The sequence below is a fragment of the Lissotriton helveticus genome, chromosome 5_1 (genome assembly GCF_964261635.1).
Source record: "Lissotriton helveticus chromosome 5_1, aLisHel1.1, whole genome shotgun sequence".
NCBI lineage: Eukaryota > Metazoa > Chordata > Amphibia > Caudata > Salamandridae > Lissotriton > Lissotriton helveticus.
In genome coordinates, this window is record NC_136065.1 from 1,930,432,038 (window position 1) to 1,930,448,307 (window position 16,270).

Sequence of the window (16,270 nt, forward strand, 5' to 3'; positions counted from 1 at the left end):
GGATTTGTAGGCGTGGGTGAGTAGCTTGAAGGTAATTCTCTTCTTGACGGGAAGCCAGTGGAGGTTTCGTAGGTGTTGGGTGATGTGTTCATGTCGTGGGATGCAGAGGATGAGTCTGGCCGCGGTGTTCTGGATGGTCTAGAGTTTGCGGAACAGGGATTTGTTGATTCCGGCGTAGAAGGCTTTTCCATAGTCCAGTCTGCTAGTTATGAGTGAATGGGTGACGGTCTTTCTGGATTTGAGGGGGAACCATTTGAAGGTCCTGAGAAGGATGCAGAGAGTGTTGAAGCAGGTGGAAGCAAAGGCGTTGATCTGTCGGGTCATGGTGAGGGAGGAGTCGAGTATGATGGTGAGGTTTCGAGCGTGGTCCATGGGAGTGGGTGGGTGCAGAGGGCGGTGGGCTACCAGGTGTTGTCCCATGCTGAGGGGTGGGTCCAAGGACGAGGACTTCTGTCTTCTCCAAGTTGAGCTTCAGGAAGCTGCTGCTCATCCAGGATGTGACGTCTTTCATTTCTTCCTGAAAACTGAGTCTGGTGGTGTGGGAGTACTTTGTGAGGGAGAGGATGAGCTGGGTGTCATCGGCGTAGGATACTATGCTGAGTCCATGCTGTCTAACAATGGTGGCATAGGGGCCATGTAGATGTTGAAGGCCGTGAGGCTGAACGATGATTCTTGGGGTACTCAGCAGTTGATGTCTGTGGGTTCGGAGAGGAAGGGCGGAGAGTCTGATTCTTTGGGTTCTGCCGGTGAGGCAGGAGCGGAGCCATTTGAGGGCAGTCCCCTGTATGCCTGCGTCGTGGAGTCTGACTGTGAGAAATCGGTGGGAGACGGTGTTATGTTATGTTATGTTATACATTTATTTTTATAGCGCACGGCTACTCCAAAGGAGTGTCCCGGCGCTTTATCGAGGCAGCTCAAAATAAAAAACATAACACCAAACAGCGAACAACTGAGACAGGAAGAAAACAACAAAGATTCTAACGGTTAAAAAGCCAGGTCTTCAGGCTCTTCCTGAAGTGAAGCAGATTAGAAGAGGACGGTGTCGAAGGCCACAGAGAGATCTAGTAGGATGAGGGCCGCAGTGTAGCCTTGGTTGAGGAGAGTGTGGATGTCGTCTGTTGCGGCGAGGAGGGCGGTCTCGATGCTGTGGTTGCTGTCAAAACCGGATTGGGAAAGCTCGAGGATGGAGTTATATTCGATGAAGTTTGTTAGCTGGACTTTGACAATCTTCTCAGTGAATTTGGCCACAAAGAGGAGAGAGGTGGGTCGATAGTTTTTGAGGTCCGTCGTGTCTGCGGAAGGCTTCTTGAGGAGGGGCTTAACTACTGCACGTTTCCAGACATCGGGTAACGTGCCTGATTCGAAGGTGGCATTCATGGTGCGTCGAGGCTTGGGTGCTATGTTGGCGGCGGCTCTGTGGAAGACACGCGCTGGGCAGGGGTCCATGGGGGCACCTGAGTGAATGCATTTCATGGTTGTGGCGGTGTCTTCGTTGGTGACCTGGGTCCAGGCGAAGATGGTAGGCTGGCTGTCATTGCTGGAGGGTGGAGTGGTTCCGGTGCCTGGTGTCTGTTCATTAAAGTTGTCGTAGAGGGACTTGATTTTCAGGGGGAGTCGAGTTTGTTGCAGAGAACCGGGGAGGGTGTGACATCAGTGGCTTCGCTGCGGAGTTTGGTGAATTCCTGAATGAAGAGTTCCTTTGAGTTGCTGGAGTTAGCGAGGATTTTGTTCCAGATGAAGGTCCTTTTGGTGGATCTGATCAGTTTTGCTGTTCCTCCATAGCTTCTCAAGACGTCTGCAGGTGCGTCTGGATTCTTGGAGGCCGGTGGTGAACCAGGTCACCATTGTGACAAAGTAACCCGTCCGCTGAAATGTAAGTCAGGCAGGTATGGTAGGTAGGTTTAGGTTGCCTTTTAATATTACACACAAAAAAATGCCGCCATTGAAGTGTATGCTGCACCGATAAGTGATCACCTACTAGGACTACTCTGTGATAGGAGTGGATGTCAATTTCCTAGACCACATGCTAGACAGAAAAGCTTATTGCTATGTTATGTTATTAAAGTTTATAGAGCACAACTGATATCCAGGAGCGTGCTGTGGCACTGAAAGCTATTTGAACTAAGACACAAGCCCAATCCCCATCACAATGCTTACTCAAATAGAACAGTTTTACAGCTTTCCCAAACTGAAAATGATAGTCCATAACCTTGAGAGAACAATGGAGCAAATGGATAAAAAGTATGTCCATCCCCTCTTTTTTTATGAAATGTGGAATCATCAAGTTATGATCAGACTGAGTGAAGATGTCAACAGGGACGATATCACCAAAATGTTTCCTAAGGATAGTTTGGGGCCTAATTTGATTATGTGAGGTATAAAGTCTTAAATGAGATTATTTTCTCAACTATAAACTAATGCGACTGGTGCCTACAAGCAGGGCCCTTTTAGGGCTATCAGCCATTTTTGTTTTATGACTGGGTATGGGCTGGTTATACTACAAATGGGGCTAATTTTTGTTACTGGGAATCGTCCGGCTGCATACCTGCTTTAGGCGCTCATAAAGATTGCAAAGAAATGGTTTTAAGCCCTAATTAAAATGATTTTCTTGCATTGTTTATTTACTGGCGGTGAAAGCAGGAATGCCACCGGTTTACGTACCGACCCTCTTAGTTTCCTGGTTGCCAGTTCCACGCAGGTGTAATCATAGGACTCAGAGGATTTTAGGTTCTGATGATACCGTTCCAATTTAAGAAATCATCCCATAACTCAGTGTTTCGTGTGATTGATGACGCAAACTACTTTGGTTGGTCCACCCTGCTGAGACACCTTTCTTTTATACTTTTTGAATTGGTGAGTGTTCCGATTATTGTTTTTGGTTTTTATGTTTAATTTTGGACATTACTGAATAAAGTGGATCTTCCTTTAGCCAATGGTCACTTTGTCCTCAATATTACACTAATGCATTCTGCCTGCTTAACATCCTTCTGAATTGTGTTTGAACTTAAGTATGAGTTCAGGGTCAGTAGTACATGAGAAATGAAGTGATGGACCGTTTGCTCTATTTATTTTGATAGACATTGGCAGTTCGTCAATGATGGTCCTAATATATGAACTTTTGCATGTCTAATTTAATTGTGTTTTCTTTTGCTCCATCTTTTTCCTCTTAGTGCTTTCTTTTGTTTCTGTTCCTCCTCCATTCTATGTACTACCACCATGGTGGTCGTTTCTACTTCTCATCTTAATTTGTTAGGTTTTTGGATAAATCTTTTTAGATATTCAGTGGGGTTTTCTATGTTCTGGTGGTTGCCAAATGGCAATGTGAAATAGGATCTATTCACTGATTGAATTAAAATATATGGTCTTAGTGTTCTTAATTAATACATGCGTATTGTGAATACATTTCTATTCTATATGTCTGTCTTATATGATTGTATATTCATGTTGAAGGTGCTCACAATGTACATATATTTCTAATGTGAGCTATTGTATATAGGCTACTTTACCGTGCATATATGACTTTTTTAAGATAACTAATTTCAGGCTTGTGTGTCTGTTTTTAAATCCCATCCGTTTTTGTACTTCTTAAAATAATTTTGTTTTTGTATTTTTGTACTAGATATATGTATGTCCTGTGTAATGTGTTTATAATATATATTTTTCTGGGTTTTGTTCCAGCCCTGACGAAGTTCCGCCTAGGAACGAAACGCATTGGCTGTACAACCTGTTTGGCATATTTGCTGTAATAAAGAACTCAATGATTTGGATTAAAAAGGATTCTATCTGATATTTGAATGAGTGCGCCTTCCATCATCTGAAGTAATTTTGCTGATCGTTTTTGTGCCCTGTGGCGACGGGCACGGGAAGTGTGCTGCACCAGGCTTATACTTATTATACTCTTGTTATGGTTGTGCTGAACCTTGGTCAGGTCGTCTTTTCCGTAATTTTTATATGTGTATTTTGTTGACTGTTTAGCACCCATAGCTATTTGTTATAATACTCACAAAGGAAAATGGCTAGATTTCAGGATGGGAGAGAGGAGATGGCCCTCAATCTTTTTGATGTAGGTCTTAGTAAGACATCTACTACCCAGAAATTGCCCGCTACTACAAGCCTAAAAACATTATTCCTCAGACTAGAGAGGCTGAAGAAATGGGAACTGTCTCGTTGGTGGGATGGGGTGACTTTACAACAATATCTCACCAATAAGAAGGTACCACGCGGGCTGAGAATTTTAATTTTCCCTACTTTTGAGGACCTACAGGAAAACCTCCTCAACGAATGGGAAAGTAATTTGGAAAATGCCTCACAAATAATGATGCAGATCCTAATTCGTCACGCTAGAGATAAGGGAGACAAGTTACAGGAAGAGATAGAGACCCTCGAAAAAGAAATTAATGCTATGGAACAAAAGGATTTGATTACAAACAAAATTGTAATCCTGAAAAAGGTAATGGATGATTACCAGATATACCTTAAGGATAAGAAGCTTAAGAAAGTAAGGAGGGACAACCGAGATGGGCGGGTTTATACTTTTGCAAAAAAGTTTGACAACTTGCAAAGCAATGATGACAAAAAGAGACCTAGAGAGGAGAAGGAAAGTAATGAAGAAGTATCATCCATTAGTAGTGCCTCCACATCCTCCATCAGTAGCATAGCCTCCAGCATGACATCAGACACCCCTTTAGCAGAAGGAGCTTCTTCTTTTCAGAAGGAGCTCGCAAAATTGAGAATAAGCAGCAGGCTCCAACAGAAAAAAGAGTCAACAAAACCCGGAGGGGAGGCAGGAGGAGCAAGGGGCGGTACAGGCAAGGGCCGAGGTACAGTGAACAGAGCCAACAAATGATGGGAGGAGATATACCTGACCAATTGTTATGTAACAATGTGACCACTGAATTTGATTTGAAAATTGTTAATTTGTCAAATAAAACACTCGACAATGATGAAATCTCTGTGTTGTCCAAGGGACTGAGTTTCTGTCCAACTCAAAGTGGGGATCCCACAAATGTACATATCGACCTATTTAAATTTGTTCGTGCACTTAAATTACGTGATTATTTCTCACAACAGTCTGAAAGGGACAGAGTCCCTCACCCTATGGGTGATATCTCACACCAAACTGTTGGGGAAATCAGGCATGTACAGATGCTGCTTAGTATTGAAAACAATGATGCTCCTAATATGCCTGTACTACTAAATGATTTGGATATTGACCAGGTACCGAATATGGAAAGTGGATTAAAATCAAATTCCAAGTTTATACCTGTGTCCAACTATCATAGAAATATCGATGTCTTTTATGATAGGGTCACCAAGGATCTGTACTAAATGGAAGCCACTATGGAGTCACGTCATATTCCTAGCCATAACATCACCGCCAAAGAACGAAGGGCATTGGTTAGATTAAAGGGTGATGACAGTATTGTCATCCGAGAGGCCGACAAAGGCGGTAATGTTGTGGTTATGAGCCAAGTGGACTATATGATGGAAATTGAACGCCAACTAGGTGATGTCTCATGCTACCGGAAATTAAGATCCAATCCTATACCTGATCTGCAGGGTCTTGTTAATCTCAAGCTGAGTGAATGGAAAGAAATTGGGCTTCTCAGTGAGGACGAGTTCATCTACCTTAGGGTCCATTGTCCCACCTATCCGTGCATCTATGTATTGCCTAAGGTGCATAAGGAAGGCAAATTTCCACCGGGACGTCCCATAGTGTCAGGGGTGGGTTCCCCCACTGAAAAGATTGTGCAGTTTGTGGATAAACAGCTCGAGAAATATGTGGTTAACCTCCCATCCTTTCTAAAAGACAGCCCATAACTCAGTGTGCACTGCTTTGTAGTCCTATGTCCATTGTGCAGATACATTTTACAACCTGGAGCCATTCTGTCCCTAGCGGCGGTACAGCATCTATGCATTTCCTACATATTTCTCTCCTAGCGAGAAGGATCAGGTAAAACAGCGAGGCCTGTCTTTTCATTGGTAAGGGTGCAACCGAGTTCTCCTCCAACCGAGTTCTCCTCCAACCCCAACATAGCCAACATTAAGCTAATTTTTATATTGGAACAGAGGATTTCATTTATTACTTTCTCCACAAACATCCAATAATCCTGAATCAAGGGGCATTCAAAGAACATGTGCCGATCGTCCGCACTCAGCATTCCACATCTATGGCATCTTGGGGCTACTGCTGTTACGAATTTAGCCAGTTTCCTCGGTGTCCAATATAATCCGTTAGCTGTAAAAAAAAAATGGTTCCTTTTCAGATTCGCTGGCTTAAACCACTTTATAGAGCAATTTAAAAGAAAGTTGATAAAGACGATCTTATAATATATATACAGCTGACCCGGCTGTCACAATTCCTAGGGTGGAGCTCTTAGCGAAAGAATATGGAGCCTTCTCCGGATATCTAGTAAACAGCGAAAAAACAGGGATAAGGTGTTGGAATGTTCCTGATTGGAGGGGAAATGTCCAGGGGGAGATTAGATATCGTGGAATAAGTATATTTAATGTATTAAAGAAAATCCCCAGCACAATTTGGAAAGGGTAATAAAAGACAAAGAAAGAACACTCTCTAGATGGAAGAATCTCCCGCTTTCATTATACGGTAGAGTAAATCTAATAAAAATGGCGCTGTCCCCAAGCTGACATTTCTTTTTCACTGTATTCCACTTGCTTTTCCCATGGGGTTGATAGATAAAACGCAGGGCAAATTTGGTAGCTTTGTCTGGGCTGCTAGGGGGCTCGGATGTCTTGGAAAGAACTGCGACGAAAACTGGCAGAAGGGGGGTTGGCACTCCCAGACTTAAGGTTATATTGGATGGCATTTCAGTTTAATAACTGTAGAGCTCTCCTAGGAACACCGGGTCCCACGGTATGGGGTGGGCTGTTGGAGGAGATGGTGAAAAAGTGGGGCAAGAAAGGGTTCCTATACATATTTGGTGCAAAGAAATACTTTAAAAAAAGTTAGACTGAAAATACTAAAGGCAGCACTTGGGATAAGGAAAATACAGGGAATGGGCTACTATTCAGATGGGGCACCAATATGGGACTCACCAGGTACACCAGAATGTTTGCAGGATCAGCTTAGCATCCCTTTAAAGAGAGCAGGGATTGAGCGATGGGGAGATCTCATGGTGCTGAAAGAGGTGGTTCCATGGAAAATCCTGACAGCTAAGTCAGGAGGGTCCCTCTCAAGGTTTAAATATCTGCAGTTGCTATCTTGGGAGTAGGCAGACAGGGTGGAGATCAGAGGAGGTACCCGGGACTTTGAAAAGGAAATACAGAATGAGCCCCCCCCCCCCCAAAAAAAAAGAAGTATCTATCTGGTACCAGACTTTGGTGATATCAGAAGAAAAAAGTTGAAAGCACCATACGAGATCTGGGCTGGTGATATACAGCTGGCAAAACCTTGTTTCCGCATTCTAAAATAAAGAAAGAGGAGATCTTCAGCATTTTAGGAAAAATAATCCAAGGATAGTTTATCTTAATGTGGTTCGTAAAAGTATCATCAAGATAAAAAATAAGGTTTTTAACAGTAGTGTTTGCTGGCCAGTGAAACTCCTAAAGCAGAGGAAATGTTCACTGCAGTCCAACCAAGACTCTCCACCTTCTACTTAATCTGGTCTTAACCCTATCTCTCAGTAGCACATGGAGAAAAATAATTAACATTTTTGTTAGCTTTACAAATCTCATATTAAAAAATCAAGCATTTACTTGTTAATAGAATTATCTGATGAGAATAAGTGAGGTGAATAGTGGTTCCGTGACCCTTTCAGACCACATGCTCATCACAATCTCTTCTCATTTTGACACCACCACAACTAAGAACAAGAGAAATATTAAACATATCACTCCAAAATAATCAACAATTCAGGAACTAGCCTTCATAGATTAATTCTTCAATACAAATACATGTTGAACAGACCCCATGGTTAACCGATGTCTCCAAAGGGAATGCAAACAAAAGATCTGCAGAGCTCTGTACACAGATTAAAGACCTTGAATGTGCTCTTAACTCCAAACTGATGGGACTCTGTATTAAATTCAGTGAGAATTGTTACATGACAACTCAACACACTCTAATCTGAATCAAAGCAAACATGTATGGGGGAAGAAACAAATGCGGAAAAATATTAGCCATGTACTACAAAGAAAGCAAAGAAAATCACAGCAGTAGAGCAATCGGAGAAAAGAACACACTGAGCCTGAAGGACAAGGAAATTGCTTTGGTCGACGCTAGTTATTACAAGGTTGTATACACCAGCGAGCAATGAATAATCCTAACAGAAATCAATAACTACTTCAAAACTTTACAGATTTGTTCCAACTGGTACCACCTTGACCTATTTTTTGACACACCACCATCTCAGAAGGGTGGATCTTCCTGAAGTGCTGCACCTTTAAACGCTTATGCCACCATAAATTACATTTATGTTTCACTAAAACGTTGCACAATCTGTCTGCGCACCTGTATAATCACACCACATCACCCGTAAATGACGACTCAAACTGTAATATTTGCTTAGATTTATCCTTATCACCAATGTTAACTTGTAGGTCATACTCATTCCTGGAAGTTGCCCAACTAAAGAAGCTGTTGGTTTTTTCCCATCCTGTACATAATTTTCGATCTTCTTCCTTCCCCTCCCAACAATCCTATAAACTAAACCTAGGGGGCAGATTTACTAACACTTTGTGCTGGCAGAAAAGGACACACAGAGCAAAGTCTGTGAAGGGTATTTTCAGTGGAAAAGGTAATTTGCGCTGTGAAGGCCCCGATTTTTATCAGCACAGATTGCAATTTATATCAAGTAGATGTTGCATGGGAGGAACTTGGGCTGATCAGCCTAAGTAACCATAGTTTTCCCCGTAAATAAAGCCTGATCTACTAAAATAGCTAGACCAGGCTAAGAATAAGAAAAATAATGCCTCCTAGAAGCAGGTGCAAAGTTGGAGAAATGTTTTAATTTCTCTAAACATCCCGCACATTGTATGTGTGCTACATTTTACAACACACATGTAATATTTGGAATAGTACATAAATTGTTCACACATAGGCTTTTGTGCTGGACGGGTATACTTCCAGTACAAAACCTGTGCTAGACATCACGCACAGAGCTATGCACCATGTTGCGAAGTTTGTGCGTGGCATAGGACAACTGGTTCCTGCACCAGTGCATATTGTACGTCTGCTTTAGTATCACTTTATACAATCCGTTCTATCCAAGTCAGATGGCCCTATAGCAATAATGTCCTGATGCGACCCCTATATCCGACTGAGGGTCGAAACGTCAACAACTGAATAACAAACCAACTACAATTCATTGTTTAACCTTTTGAGGACTTCGTACAGCTGTTTGTTATAAATACACAAAAGTTCACATCACTACACCGTCTGTCTCTACTGCCTCTTAGTTGTGGTTTTTCAGTGTTTGCCCTTGTGACACATTCTTCGTATTGTTTGTAAAGGGATTGGACAATTCTTTACTGATGTGAACCATGGACTACATCAAAAACAGAACGCCGAGCTGCATCCATGCTCAAAACACCCTTCCTCCCACCCCTGCCTCACCAGCCACAAAAATTAATACAGAACAGGCGGGATGGGAAACTGTTCTATCCGTATCCATGGAAACATAGCGTCCAGGGAAGCTTCCAGAAATTCAGGTGCAGGTCTCTTCAGCAATCATAGTTTTTTTTTTATAAACCTTGACCAAAATCCATTTTACAAGGAGGTTTTACGATTCCCCCTGCTCTGCTTTCAGCAGCAGAGGAATCTGTGGGCAGCTGTCAGGGCTGGGCTGCTCCCGCTGCCAGCCCAGTGTTAACCCCTAGTATGCCACCCATCACGGATATCCTATGCAAAATAATATAGAGCTCAGTTTCCAAAACAATTTTAAACATCTTCTCTCTCCACTACGTGACCAGGTTCCATATTTTCGAATCCACGATAAGCCATAGTGATGCCTACCTACATGTTTCCCCCTACTGTGAATTTACTATTACTCCCGCATGCATAATATTACACAAGCGAAAAGTCAATATAAGAGCGAATGTGGGAGTAAACAAGGGCTGGGATACAAAAGCACTGAATCACTCCACAAACACTGGACTGGAAGTGAAACAGAGTACCCCCAGGGAGGGTGATGCAAGGTACCAGACACACCCATAGGTGAAGAATTCTACCAGAAGATAGGGGTTTAATGCTATGCTTAACAGTATGTGAATGGGCGTATGTTTTTTAATGTTTTTTTTCCACATACAGAACATGTGATCCTGGGCAAGGTCAAGGAATGGGAAGTGGAGCCCGCATGAGCAAGTGCTCGTTCCTATGTCATACCTGCCCGTGACATCCGTGTATTTGCTTCTCCTAATTGCTGGCATTTAGTTCATTTAAAAAAGGACCAAGGGGAGCAAAATGGGCATGTCGCAGTCCAGTCATATCCAGGGCATGCACCAGGCCCTGCACTGTCAAGATAATCATCATAGACACATTTCCACTCATGAGTGGTGTAACTGACTTATCACATAGAACACTTCCCCACCCTGGCAGGCTGCACTTCTGTATTGCACTCCACACCACTGGTACGCAATCAAGCTGCATGTGATGTGAGGAGATACTTTACACAAGTATCCTCACAGCACAGTGAGAACTACTGAGACAGTGCATGCCCTGTCGCTTGCATTGTGTTTACTTACAAAGGGCTTAGAGCCCACCTATTGCTTAACATTGGCTGGCTTCATCATCACTCTCATTTCTTTGCTTCTCTTTGGTCAGCGCGTGCTAGCTTCACTTTGTTATGTTATGTTATTTATTCTTCTAGAGCGCTTGAATGCCCTGAGGCGTCTTGGCGCTGACTGAAATAGCAGAAAGAGGAACACAAATAGTAAGACTAATTAGAGGAAAACAGCCATGTTTTCACGGCTTTTCTAAAAGCCAAAAGGTTTGGCAAGGCTTTGATGTAAAGAGGGACAGTATTTCAGGCTTTTGCTGCTCCCAACACGAAGCCTCTTCCACCCTTGATGGCACATTTAAAACTAGGCACTATCACCTTTTTGGCAGAGGCAGAACGTAGTGTCCTAGCTGGAATATACTAACTAAAGCTCTTCTTTGGAAGTCCGGCCTTGGTCATGCACTGCTTTGTAAACAATACTAAGTGCCTTAAAGAGAATCCTCTGCCTGACCGGGAGCCAATGAAGCTTCCTCATGGGCTCAGAGACAGATTGGTACTTCAGAACCTCCAAAAGCACGCGGGCAGACGCATGTTACAAAATTTGCAGTTTGTTGAGTACGTGCTGGTGAGCATTGAGGTAGAGCCCATTGCAATAATCGGTCTTGGACAACACCAGAGACATAACTGCCCTCTTCTGCAAGTTAGCGGGGATGAAAGGTAAAATCCTCTTGATTAACCTAAAGGTATAAAGGGCAGAGGTAACTGCCATTTCTTGATCATGATAGGTCAATTTGTCGTTGATAAGAATTCATAGGTTCTTCGTTGACCGTATAGGAGTGGGAAGTAAACCTTAATCAGATGGCACCATACAGGAGACCAAATGAACATCTGGGCACCAAAGGGCAATACCTCTGCCTTTCCTGAATTGAGTTTCAGACAGTTCATGGTCATCCACAAGCTGACTGCCTGCATGCAGTTGCAGAATCTCGCCCCAATTCAATTGTCTTCAGTGGCTAACGAGCTTTCAATTTGTGTGTCATTAGCATAGGACATCAGGGAAAACCCAAAAGATTTTATAAGTTCTGCCAGTGGGGTGACAAATATTGAACAATGTTAGACTAAGTCAGGAACCCTGGGGGACCCCGCAAGGCAGAGAGTAAGGGGAAGAAGTAAAGTCCCCTAGTCAAACCTACTGTTCCCGACCGCTGAGAGAGGAATTAAGTAATTCCCATGCTGTACCTGTCACTCCAATCCTGCCCAGACGCTCCATCAGCAGCCCATGATTGACCTATCAAAGGCTGCTGATAGATCGAGCAGGATAAGAGAAGCTCCACCACCCAGATCAACAGGTAGCCTGAGCTCCTCGGTGGTTTTGATAAGTGCATTCTCAGTACTGTGACCAGCACGGAAGCCAAACTGAGTGGCATCCAAGAGATTGTTAGCATGAACATGTTCGGCCAGTTGTTTGTTAATAACTTTTTCGATGAGCTTTGCTGGCAAAGGCAAACAGGAAATAAGACAATAACTATTAGGATCTTGAGGGTCAAGAGATGGTTTATTATTTATACACTTCTTCCATACTGAGGCAAATGAACCAGAACAGCACATAAAATGCAAGATATCAGTCAGTTTAATCGCAATAATCTCAGCTACTAAGGTAGTCACTTTGGTGGGCATGGTTCACATGAAGAGCCTGATTTAGATAATTTGATCAGTTTGATGACCTCTTCTCTAGCTGGTGAGATAAACTGGCTAAGGGTGCTGTTCACATCCAAATGTAAGGAAGTGTGCGTGTCTGAAAGCTGGGTGGGCAGCGTGTCGGAAAACTTGTAATAAACATCTTCAACTTTATGACAGAAAGCATCTGCCAGAGTATTGCAAAAAGACTGATTAAAGTCTTTGAAGATGTTTGCAGTGTCAGTGATCAGCAGTTTTTAACAGTGGAAAACAGTTCTTTAGAGGAATTTCTAGCTGCTTCAATTTTGCTCGTAAAATAGGCAGTTTTTTCCTTTAAGTTCAAAGCCTTGTACTCTGCTAAGCACTTTTTAAATTTGTACTTCTCTATTTCAGAATAACCAGCTCTCCATCTTTTCACCTGTCTCTGACAGCACTGCTTAGAAGCCCTGATGTTTTCAGAGAACCAGGGAGCAGAGATGTTATGTCTTTTAATGTTGGTCGTTTTCACAAGTACCAATGAATGAGCAGCACTTGTCTAACTAGTGCATATACTGCGAAACCGCAGACTCAATTTCCTCCGGGAGAGTATTTTCTAACATTTTGGTAAACTCATCTGCCTGGATTTTGTGGCAAGCACGGGAGCAGGTCCGAGTCACACAGGCCATGGATCCATGGTCAGCTTGACACATTTTTATGTCAAAGAAAATAGCACTGTGATCGGTTGACCGTAAGGGGGAATTTTTATATTCCTTAGAGATGAATTGTTTGAAAAGATACCATCCAAGGTATGTCCTGCCAGGTGCGTAGGGCTTTCCACCTGTTGCGACAGCCAAGAGATGACATAGTTTGAAGTAAGGCTACTATTTCAATGTCAGATTGGACATCAAGATGAAAAACAAAATCGCCTAGAACAGTATTGTTGCTAAGCAGAATGTTGGCTTCCAGTAGGCTGCTAATCTCCTGAGCAATAATAGATCGCAGGCCAGGATAGACTATTATACCTTTAAAGGACTGAGTTTAAGACAATTCTTCACACTTCACAAAAGGAAGATGGCATGGGGCTGCACCAAACATCTAGGTCAACTCTGTATATAACCGCCATGCCGTCTCGCCGTTTGCCCAATCAATCCTGTCTAATGATGGCAAAGCCCTCAGGAAATATCTGATAATATAGCTAGCCGGGCTAGAGGATGAATCAGCCCTAATCTCAGTAATAAAGACCAGGGATGGATTCTGTGTTTCCGAAAAAAAAGTAAATTCAACACTGTGTTTTACCAGTGACCTGGCGTTAATGAGCACACAAGACAGATAGATGTTAGGTTTATCCTGTTGACTATTATAGCCTAACTGAAGGCTAACAGTGATTTTTGGGGCTGGCCGCAGCTCTGACTCTGGAAAACTCAGATGCAGGCCATCTCAAGGCAGATGAAATTACGCATAGCCTTAATAGAAATAGGGTCAAACTGGGGGCGGCAGCCCCAGGACTCATGAGGGAGGTTTAATGCCAAAAGGGAGTCACACATGTACATAAGTCTGGAGCTATCTTCAGGATCTAGACTGGCAGCATGGCTGGCGTTGGCCACTTCTGGGACGCTGATGAGCTTGCCTCTGGCACGCTTCCAGTGAGCCAAAGTTGCATACTTGAAAACAGTCTGCCAAAGAGCAGCAGGGAGCATGGTCTGAGGCGGGGCTTGCTCATGCTGCACTGCGGCAAATCCGAACTATGGGGCCTATTCGGATGGCGGACGGACCTGCGTCCGTCCGCCACCCCCGAGGTGGAGGGACCGTCTGCAGGGGCAGCGGCGGTCCCTCCGTTGCAATTAGGATGTGACCACCACCCTGGCGGTCACATCCCGTATCTTTAACCTTGCGGCGGGTGCTGCTTGAAGCAGCACCCGCCGCAAGGTTAAAAATGCATTATTTGCATTTACATGCACAACATGGCAGGCACTGCGCCGTGCCTGCCGCTTTGTGCATGTAAATGCAGGGGGGTACCATAGGTACCCCCCATGTGCACCCCCCACCCACCGACACCCTGGGGACCGCAAGGGCCCCCCAGAAGCTAATGTCCACATGCTTTTCCACGGCGGTAAATCCGCCGCGGAAACGCATGTTTACAAACCCATCGTAATTTGGCTGGCGATGTCTTGCAGACACCCGCCACCAAATTGCGTCCAACACCCCGCGGATCAGCGGCAGACGGACTTGCCGTCTGCCGCTGATACCACCGCCATCATAATGTGGCGGTGGGTGTTTTGAAGGTCCGCAGCGGTGATTCCGCATCCTCTAAGCCGGCGGTGGCTTCCACCGGCCCGGAGGATGCGGAATCACCGCAATCATAATCGACCCCTATGAAAGCCAAAATGAGTGGGCAAATTCAAATGAGCAAACGGGGGTCCAGCAACTCCCGACTCCTGTCTCAGCCTTCCCTAAGAGAGGAAGACTACTGGTAAAGCAAAGAATAACTGAAAGAAAAGTGATAAAAGCAAACACATAAAAGTATAAAAACAGGGATAACCCCTTTCAAGATGTCTCCCACACTTGAGACTAGGGAGACAGGTACCTCCCAATAATATATCTGCCGGGCCATCTACAAGGAACGAAAATGGTGGTGGGATTCCTCCTCTTCAGCAATCAACTGAGCAGATGTGCCATGCGTCCCTGTAAATAGCCCGCCATGGAGCAGGGGGCATGCCCAGAGGTGTGGCTTGTTCACTGTGCACTGCGGCAAAGCCAAACTATGAGAGCAAAAACAAGTAGGAAAATTGAAATCAGCAAACCGGGGTCCAACAACTACCAACTCCTGTCTCAGGTTTCCCTGACACAGGAAGACTAATGGTAAAGCAAAGAATAACTAAAAGAAAAATGGTAAAAGTAAACACATACAAGTATTAAAACGGGGATAAACCCTTTCAAGCTGGCTCCCACACTTGAGACAAGGTAGCCAGGCACCTCCCAAAAATATGGCAACTGGGCTACCTATAGGGAACAAAAATGGTGATGGGATTCCTCCTCTACAGCAATCAGCTTTATCTTTGTATGCTTGTCCCTCCTCTAGAGCACGATCCAAGTACTGCTTTCTTGCTGTGCCCAGTGTCCTTCGCCCCTGGAACATGATCCAAGTACTGCTTTCTTGCTGTGCCCAGTGTCCTTCCCTGGAACATGATCCAAGTACTGCTTTCTTGCTGTGCCCAGTGTCCTTCGCCCCTGGAACATGATCCAAGTACTGCTTTCTTGCTGTGCCCAGTGTCCTTCTCCCCTGGAACATGATCCAAGTACTGCTTTCTTGCTGTGCCCAGTGTCATTCTCCCCTGGAACATGATCCAAGTACTGCTTTCTTGCTGTGCCCAGTGTCCTTCTCCCCTGGAACATGATCCAAGTACTGCTTTCTTGCTGTGCCCAGTGTCCTTCCCTGGAACATGATCCAAGTACGGCTTCCTTTCTGCACCCAGTGTCCTTCTCCCCTGGAACATGATCCAAGTACTGCTTTCTTGCTGTGCCCAGTGTCCTTCTCCCCTGGAACATGATCCAAGTACTGCTTTCTTGCTGTGCCCAGTGTCCTTCCCTGGAACATGATCCAAGTACGGCTTCCTTTCTGCACCCAGTGTCCTTCTCCCCTGGAACATGATCCAAGTACTGCTTTCTTGCTGTGCCCAGTGTCCTTCGCCCCTGGAACATGATCCAAGTACTGCTTCCTTTCTGCACCCAGTGTCCTTCGCCCCTGGAACATGATCCAAGTACTGCTTTCTTGCTGTGCCCAGTGTCCTTCGCCCCTGGAACATGATCCAAGTACTGCTTCCTTTCTGCACCCAGTGTCCTTCGCCCCTGGAACATGATCCAAGTACTGCTTTCTTGCTGTGCCCAGTGTCCTTCGCCCCTGGAACATGATCCAAGTACTGCTTTCTTGCTGTGCCCAG

General features: G+C 44.4%; 1 long non-coding RNA gene across 2 annotated transcripts in view; it reads right to left on the minus strand.

Moving 5' to 3' along the window:
* Positions 1 to 5,324: 5,324 nt before the first annotated feature.
* LOC144756049 (uncharacterized) overlaps positions 5,325 to 16,270 on the minus strand; it is a 43,910-nt gene continuing 32,964 nt past the window's right edge. Inside the window, exons 2-3 of one of the 2 annotated variants that reach the window (XR_013595014.1) lie at positions 7,338 to 7,424; positions 5,325 to 6,238 (exon numbers count right to left, since the gene is read on the minus strand). This is a non-coding gene — a long non-coding RNA (uncharacterized LOC144756049). Of the gene's footprint in view, positions 6,239 to 7,332; positions 7,425 to 16,270 lie in introns of both variants that reach the window. The other variant, XR_013595013.1, reaches the window with a different exon arrangement.